The sequence below is a fragment of the Phaseolus vulgaris genome, chromosome 4 (assembly GCF_000499845.2).
Source record: "Phaseolus vulgaris cultivar G19833 chromosome 4, P. vulgaris v2.0, whole genome shotgun sequence".
Classification (NCBI taxonomy): Eukaryota; Viridiplantae; Streptophyta; class Magnoliopsida; order Fabales; family Fabaceae; genus Phaseolus; species Phaseolus vulgaris.
Genome location: NC_023756.2, coordinates 1,715,412 through 1,724,694, shown reverse-complemented (window position 1 = coordinate 1,724,694; position 9,283 = coordinate 1,715,412). Strand labels below are relative to the sequence as shown.

Sequence of the window (9,283 nt, the reverse complement as noted above, 5' to 3'; positions counted from 1 at the left end):
ACATAATCTTAGATATTATTGAGAGAAGAAATCAAAAGAAGGAAACATCAAAAGAGGCCACAGTCAATGAACAACGCTCTGAATCACCACAACATTATTCATAGTATTTTAATCACACTATTATACATAAAACAAACACCACAACATTATTCAAATAATTGTAAAATTATACTTACCTTATCAAATAAATGTAGAACCAACAAAGTACATCAATTCACGATGACTTGAGGATAACAGCGTCACTGTATTCTTCTAAAATCACATATAAAAATATCATCCAAATTTAATACGTAACTACAATAATACCAATCAATGTTAAGTCTCACTCTAAAGTTAGTCAATGAAACAATATATTAAAAAAAATTCTGACTAATTTTAAATAAAAGTGAAACTAATTTGAGACCTTTCAAAAATAATAAAATAAAATAAAATAAAAAAGTATAAATAAAGATATAAAAATCACTATTAAACAAAATTGGAAAAAAAGGATAAATAAAGAGACAAAGAAAAGACCGATAAACCAAATATTAGTGACTGCATATACTAAACTCATGATAGCCAATTAAGTGAATAACGAAAGGATGCGAATTATTACATCAAATAAATTGGTTTATAGAGGATATAATATAATGTAATATAATTGATGATGAAAGGATATATTCAAATTTATTTATTTCATCCATTCATGGATTACAGTTGTCAACACTTCGTATCAGAAACAGTCAACAATATTGCTTCACTGGGGCCCACAACCATTGAATGAATATCTAACAGCTCACATTTTATATTGGTCGAGTTGCCATTAAAGAAAAACATGTTCTTAAAGTCAAGTCATCCTTTCTAACTACTCTTTTCATCACTCTGCCATTCATTCCTGCATTCAATCCATTTCACTTCATTTCCAACTCCTTCCTACCATGGCAGCAGAACTTGTTGGTGGTGCTCTTCTTTCGGCCTTTCTTCAGGTTGCATTCGACAGGCTCGCTTCTCCTCAATTTCTAGACTTCTTTCGTCGAAGAAAACTTGATGAGAAGCTTCTCGGCAATTTGAACATCATGCTTCACTCCATCAATGCTCTCGCTGATGATGCTGAACTAAAGCAGTTCACAGATCCACACGTCAAAGCATGGCTTCTTGCTGTCAAAGAGGCTGTCTTTGATGCAGAGGATTTTTTGGGTGAAATAGACTATGAACTAACTAGATGCCAAGTGGAAGCTCAACCCGAACCTCAAACCTATACTTACAAGGTATCAAATTTCATCAACTCTACTTTTAGTTCATTTAACAAGAAAATTGAATCAGGGATGAAAGAAGTCCTGGAGAGATTAGAATATCTTGCAAAGCAAAAGGGTGCTCTTGGTTTGAAAAAGGATACTTATTCTGGTGATGGATCAGGTAGTAAAGTGCCACAAAAATTGCCATCATCTTCATTGGTGGTTGAAAGTGTTATTTATGGCAGAGATGCCGACAAAGATATAATTATTAATTGGCTCACATCTGAAATCAACAATCCTAACCAGCCATCAATACTTTCTATTGTGGGCATGGGTGGGTTGGGTAAGACCACACTCGCCCAGCATGTGTACAATGACCCAAAGATCGACGATGCAAAATTTGATATCAAAGCTTGGGTCTATGTTTCTGACCATTTTCATGTTTTGACTGTCACAAAAACAATTCTTGAAGCAATCACAAATCAAAAAGATGATAGTGGGAACCTAGAAATGGTTCACAAAAAACTGAAAGAAAACATGTCAGGAAGGAAATTTTTTCTTGTTTTAGATGATGTTTGGAACGAGAGACGAGAAGAATGGGAAGCTGTGCGAACTCCTCTTAGCTATGGGGCTCCAGGAAGTAGAATTCTTGTCACAACTCGTGGTGAGGACGTTGCTTCTAACATGAAGTCTATAGTGCATCGCTTAAAGCAATTAGGAGAGGATGAATGCTGGAATGTTTTTAAAAATCACTCATTAAAAGATGGTAATCTTGAATTGAATGATGAGCTAAAGGAGATTGGTAGAAGGATAGTTGAGAAGTGCAACAGATTACCTCTAGCTTTGAAAACAATTGGATGTCTTTTACGCACAAAGTTATCCATTTCAGATTGGAAAAACATATTGGAAAGTGACATATGGGAGTTACCAAAAGAACATAGTAAAATTATTCCTGCGTTATTTTTGAGTTATCACTATCTTCCATCTCATCTTAAAAGGTGTTTTGCATATTGTGCCTTATTCCCCAAAGATTATGAGTTTGTGAAGGAGGAGTTAATTTTGTTTTCTACAGAGTCCACAACAGATTAAACATCCAGAAGAAGTTGGTGAAGAGTACTTCAATGATCTACTGTCAAGGTCTTTTTTCCAACAATCAAGCACCAAAAGGCTTTTCGTCATGCATGACCTTCTAAATGATTTGGCAAAATATGTCTCTGTGGATTTCTGTTTCAGGTTGAAATTTGATAAAGGCCGATGTATACCGAAAACATCCCGTCATTTTTTATTTGAATACGGTGATGTCAAAAGTTTTGATGGTTTCGGGTGTTTAACTAATGCTAAAAGACTTCGTTCATTTCTTCCTATCTCATTATGTCTTGATTTTGAATGGCCTTTCAAGATTTCTATACATGATTTGTTCTCGAAGATTAAGTTTTTACGTGTCTTATCTTTGTATGGCTTTCAAAACCTTGAAGAGGTCCCAGATTCTGTAGGTGATCTTAAACATCTTCATTCATTAGATCTTTCGTATACTGCGATAAAAAAGCTACCTGACTCGATATGTTTGCTCTATAACTTACTAATACTGAAGTTGAACTATTGTTCAGAGTTGGAGGAGTTGCCTTTAAATTTGCATAAACTTACCAAATTGCGTTGCCTGGAATTTGAAGATACAAGAGTGACAAAGATGCCAATGCATTTTGGAGAATTGAAGAATCTTCAAGTACTGAGTACGTTTTTCGTGGATAGAAATAGTGAGCTAAGTACTATGCAACTGGGCGGATTGGGAGGATTCAATCTTCATGGAAGGCTCTCAATCAATGACGTGCAGAATATTTTCAATCCTTTGGATGCATTAAAAGCAAATGTAAAAGATAAACACCTTGTGGAGCTAGAATTAATATGGAAGTCGGACCACATCCCTGATGATCCAAGGAAAGAAAAGAAAATACTTGAGAATCTACAACCTCACAAACACTTGGAGCGTTTGTCAATTAGGAACTACAATGGTACAGAATTCCCAAGTTGGGTATTCGATAATTCGTTATCAAATCTGGTGTTCTTAACGTTGGAGGACTGTAAACATTGCCTATGTTTGCCTCCCCTTGGACTTTTGTCATCACTGAAAACCCTCATTATTAGAGGGCTTGATGGAATAGTGAGCATTGGTGCTGAATTTTATGGGAGCAACTCTTCGTTTGCATCCTTGTACACTTTGGAATTCTCCAATATGAAGGAATGGGAAGAATGGGAGTGTAAAACTACTTCTTTTCCACGTCTTCGTGAGCTTCGTGTGGATGAATGTCCCAAACTGAAAGGTACTCATTTAAGGAAAGTAGTTGTTAGTGATGAGCTTACAATTAACAGAAACCGTATAGACACATCGCTGCTTGAAACCCTGCATATTGATGGAGGCTGCAACTCTCTTCCAATCTTTCGGCTAGATTTCTTTCCAAAACTCCGTTTTCTTTCGCTGGAAAAGTGCCAAAACCTAAGAAGAATTTCACAGGAGTCTGCCCATAATCATCTCAAGCAGCTATATATTGATCATTGCCCTCAATTTAAATCATTCCTGTTTCCCAAACCCATGCAAATCATGTTTCCGTCCCTTACCTTGCTACATATAACTAAGTGTCCAGAAGTTGTGTTGTTCCCAGATGGAGGTTTGCCATTAAATATAAAACGTATGTATCTTTCATGTTTAAAACTTATCGCCTCCTTGAGAGACAACTTGGATCCCAACACATGTCTTGAAAGCTTGTGTATTGGAAATTTGGACGTGGAGTGTTTTCCCGATGAAGTTTTGCTGCCAAGCTCTCTCACCATTCTACAAATAGGTTCTTGTCGAAATCTTAAAAAGATGCACTACAAGGGTCTCAGTCAACTCTCCTCTCTCACACTTTTCAATTGTCCCAACCTTGAATGCTTACCAGCGGAGGGTCTCCCCAAATCCATCTCCTCTCTTACAATATGGAATTGTCCACTGCTGGAGGAGCGTTGTCAGAGTTCAGATGGCGAAGACTGGGGAAAGATTGCTCACATCCAAAAACTATATGTTTGGTGATACGATGAGTCACAAGTTCAAACCTATTTCAATTTGTCTGCCACTTGAACAGGTTCTAATTCTCCACAATATCTTTGTACCTTTTCGATTACAATTTTCTTAGTTGCAAACGGTAACCCTATAATTGTTATTTTCATGAATACATTCATTATTAAAGGAGGATGGCTCAGCTACGTTTTTCATGAATCAATTACTTTTATTTTATTCTTCTTTTCGTGCAAAATTATTTTAATTGTTCTGTTGAAATTAAATTCCAACCAAATGTCTGACATTTGGTATCCATTCCAAACAGAGTATTCTGTAGTTGGAAGTTATGACGGCATCATCTTCCTTTATCTAGGTATCTCAGTATATTTGTTTTCGTAGTCACATTTTTCCTTCTATCTTCCTATTTCATGCCACTGCAGTTTCTGACAAAAAAATGAACTTAAACTTAATAGATCACTGGAACTAAATGATCACAAGAATGAAGTTATGGGTTTTGAGTGGAGGACATAAGGGACATTCTGTATCTAAGAAACTTGTAATTGGAATTTAAAAGTATTTCTAAACCACATTTTTCTTTATCAAAAAGCTCTTGGGATATTCCATCAAGATTTCTAAACATTAAAAGAAGTTTTATGGTGTTCAATCAAGACTGAGTTTTACAGAAAAAATAGTAATAGAAATAGCTTGAATATTGTTCAGAGTATGAGTGTTAAGCCGCCAAACCCTCATGAAGTTCTTTGGTGACAACCTAAACTGAGAAAATTTCAGTAATCTTTTTAAAACAGGGTCTAATGTGTAAGGTCATGCATCCATCCATTTTAGTGTTCACCCACACAACCTTGTCATGCTCCAATTTTAGTTTCCTTAATATTCTGATCTTGAGACTCAAATTCTTATTTTCAACCTTTTCCTGCTGAGACTGATCCCATAGTTTTGTGTTTGTATTATAAGAGTACTAAGATTCAATATCTTGAAAAAAGAGAAGCAAATAAATGTAACACTACTGCCTATTAGAACAACAACTTTATACTCCATTGGTTCAGTAGTGTGAGTTATTGAAAACCTTCTGCTACTTGTGTTCAATTCCTACTATTAGAAAATAAATCATATTTAGCCCTCAGTAAGATAAAACTCAACTTGATATTTTATAAATTATTTGATTCATACACTGCTAGTTAGTTCATTTAATGCATGAGTTCAACTAAATAATATAAATACCTGGGGTTAGAAATATCTTAATTTTAATTACTAATTTAAAGCATCTTTTATACGATACTTTGGCAATATGATTGTAGTCTTTCTGAGATAATTAACAAATATTCCAACATTGAATATCATGTTATGACCAATCAACATATTTGATGAACAAATGAATATTTTCTTCTATCTCACCAAAATGCATATACTGTATTCTTGTATATTCAAAGAGAGGATTTAGAGTCTTTTACCGATAAAGATTTTCTTTCACTCCCTCTCACATTGCTAAATGCATGTTATTGTGAATGCATTTACAGAAGTGTAAAGTTTCTTGTTGACCAAGTATTATTCCATTCTACAGCTAAAATGTTGGTGAATCATCTTCGAATCAGTAACATCAACCCCACCAGCACCTCGTATTGCTTCCTTCCAACCAGTAGTCACAGACAATGCAGTCACAAGACTCTCAGCGTCTTTAATGTATTTTTCTAATGATCTTCAAAACGCTAAAATTTATAAAATATGTTTGTGGAGAAATATTCTTCAACTTAGAAGTTGATAAAACACGATGTTTACTAAAAATGACTTGTCATTTATCATTTGCAATCAACAATGTTTGAGAATTTTGACAGTTTACATGAATCCAGTGGATGTGTGTATCATAAACCATATAAAGATAAAGTCACTGTTAAAGTAACGAAAATTTTGCAACACTTATAGCAAATGAAATCCGTATAAATTTAACCAAATTCACTACTTGCTTATTCTTAACTGTGCACACACATCTATGAGTGTTATTAAATCTGTTTTTTGAAATTCAGCTTTTTCTTTTCTATTAGTGAATTTGGAAAAATCTAAACATGCAGCTCTATAAAATTCGTATGCTAATGTTATTATGATGGATACACTCATTCTTTCGTCGACTCTTGATTTTTAAGTTAATGATTTAAATGGAAGAAAGAGATCCCGTGCTAATCACACTATCTTGTTTACAGTATCCGTTTCTCAGCAGAAGACTGAACAATGTCCAAATAAAATTAAGTTTAAATTTTTACAATTGGAATTTTACCGAACTTATATCTTCTTATGAAATTTGATTGATTTTAAAAGTACCCAAATTTGTCAAAAAATGAATTAACTTATGAAATTAAACACATCTGAAAACTACCCATTCATTTATTTTATTTTTCAGCGCAATACGGACTCAGAATAAAATTGCAGAAAGTAGGGCGAAAGTTCACAAGTTTTGGTAGGAGATAGTCTTTGGATTGTACAAAATTTCTGAAAAATTATCCCGAAATAGTTTTTTCCTGAAAATCCACATAAGAATCTCCACTGAATTTGGGACAAAATGTGACAAATTTTAGGTCAAACAGATGAGTATTCACCCACAATAAAATTGTAGGGAGTACGGCGAAATTTACAAGTTTTGGTACAGGATAACCTTGGTTTGCACAAAATTTCTGAAAAATTCTCCATAAATAGTTATTTTCCTGAAATTCCATGTAAGAATCTCCACTGGATTTGGGACAAAACACGACAAATTTCAGGTCAAACGGATGAGTATTCACCCATGACAAAATCAAAAGGTTTCACACACAAGCGAACCTTTCTTTCAGCCCTGGGAATGATGAATAAAAACTTTATTGCCAATCTTGTGGCACGAATCTGGTGCTCAAATCCTAGCCAAACCTCAATGGACACAGTGACGAATGTGTGGTAAGAATTTCAGACAAAAATACCCAAGGAATAAGGCGTAGTAAATCCTAGACCGAGAGCGAACAAAACTGGTTTTCTAAAAACGAATTGTCTTGGCTATTTTTCCCCGTATCTTCTTTTTGTGATTTGTTTGTGGATGTGCGTCCTTACATGGATGTAAACAACATATGAAAGTACTTTTGTGATTTTTTTCAGCGCAATACGAACCCAAAATAAAATTGCAAAAAGTAGGGCGAAATTTTACAAATTTTTGTAGAGGATAGCTTTGGTTTGAACAAAATTTCTGAAAAACTCTTCCAAAATAGTTTTTATTCCTGAAATTCTACGTAAGAATATCCATTGATTTTGGGACAAAATGAGACAAATTTCAGGTCAAATGGATGAGTATTCTCCCACGAAAAAAATTAAACAGTTGCACACACAAACAAACTTTCCTTTCAGCCCAGGCAGTGATGAATAAAAAAGTTCTTGCCAATCTTGTGGGACGAATTTGGGCTCAAATCTCTGCCAAAACTCAATAGACACAGTGACGAATGTCTAGTAAAAATTTCAGACCAAAATACCCAATGAGTAAGGCGTAGTAAGTCCCCGACCTAGAGTGAACAAAACTGGTTTTCCGAAAAAAAAAACATCCTGGTTTTTCTTCCCTGTATCTTCTTTTTATGATTTGTTTATGGACGTGCCTCCTTACATAGGTGCAAACAACATATGAAAGTACTTGCGTGAATTTTTTCAGCATAATACGGACCCAAAATAAAATTTCAGAAAGTAACGCAAAATTTCACAAGTTTCGGTAGAGGATAACCTTGGTTTGCACAAAATTTCTGAAAAATTCTCCTGGAAGAGTTTTTTCTTGAAATTCCACGTAAGAATCACCACTGAATTTGGAACAAAATGCGACAAATTTCAGGTCAAATGGATGAGTATTCTCCCACGAAAAAAATTAAACAGTTGCACACACAAACAAACCTTCCTTTCAGCCTGGCAGTGATGAAAAAAAAATTTATAGCCAGTCTTGTGGGATGAATCTGGGGCTCAAATCTCAGCCAAAACTCAATAGACACAGTGACGAATGTTTGGTAAAAATTTCAGACCAAAATACCCTAGGAGAAAGCCGTAGTAGGTCCCAGATCGAGAGTGAATAAAACTAGTTTTCCGAAAACAAAACGTCCTGGCTTTTCTACCTTTCTTTTTTATTTGTTTATGGACGTGCCTCCTTACTTGGGTGCGAAGAACATATGAAAGTACTTGTGTGAATTTTTTCAGCGCAATACGGACCCAGAATGAAATTGCAGAAATTAGGGCGAAATTTCACAAGTTTCGGTTGAGGGTAGATAGCCTAGAAATTTCTGAAAAATTCTCCCGAAATAGGTTTTTCCTGAAATTCCACGTAAGAATCTCCACTGAATTTGGGACAAAACGCGACAAATTTCAGGTCAAACGGATGAGTATTCACCCACGAAAAAAATCAAATAGTTTCGCACACAAAAGAACCTTCCTTTCAGCCTTGACAATGATGAATAAAAAATTTATTTCCAGTCTTGAGGGACGAATCTGTGGCTCAAATCTCAGCCAAAACTCAATAGACACAGTGACGAATGTCTGCTAAAAATTTTAGACCAAAATACGCAAGGAGCAAGCCGTAGTAGGTCCCAGACCGAGAGTGAAGAAAACTAGTTTTCCGAAAACAAAATGTCCTAGCTTTTATTCCCCGTATCTTCTTTTTGTAATTTTTTTATGGACGTGCCTCCTTACCTGGGTGCAAACAACATATGAAAGTACTTGTGTGAATTTTTTCAGCTCAATACGGACCCGGAATAAAATTGCAGAAATTAGGGCGAAATTTCACAAGTTTCGGTTGAGGATAGCCTTGAAATTTCTCAAAAATTCTCCAGATATAGTTTTTCCCCGAGATTCCATGTAAGAATCCCCACTGAATTTGGGACAAAACGCGATAAATTTCAGGTCAAACGGATGAGTATTCACCCACGAAAAAAATTAAACAGTTTCGCACACAAACGAACCTTCCTTTCAGCCCTGGCAGTGATGAATAAAAAATTTATTGCCAGTCTTGTGGGACGAATCTGGGGCTCAAATCTTA

The 9,283-nt window shown here is 35.1% G+C and overlaps 1 pseudogene; it reads left to right on the top strand.

Moving 5' to 3' along the window:
- The first annotated feature begins 798 nt into the window (after positions 1-798).
- Positions 799-6,105, top strand: LOC137836759 (putative disease resistance RPP13-like protein 1; annotated as a pseudogene).
- The last annotated feature ends 3,178 nt before the right edge of the window (positions 6,106-9,283 follow it).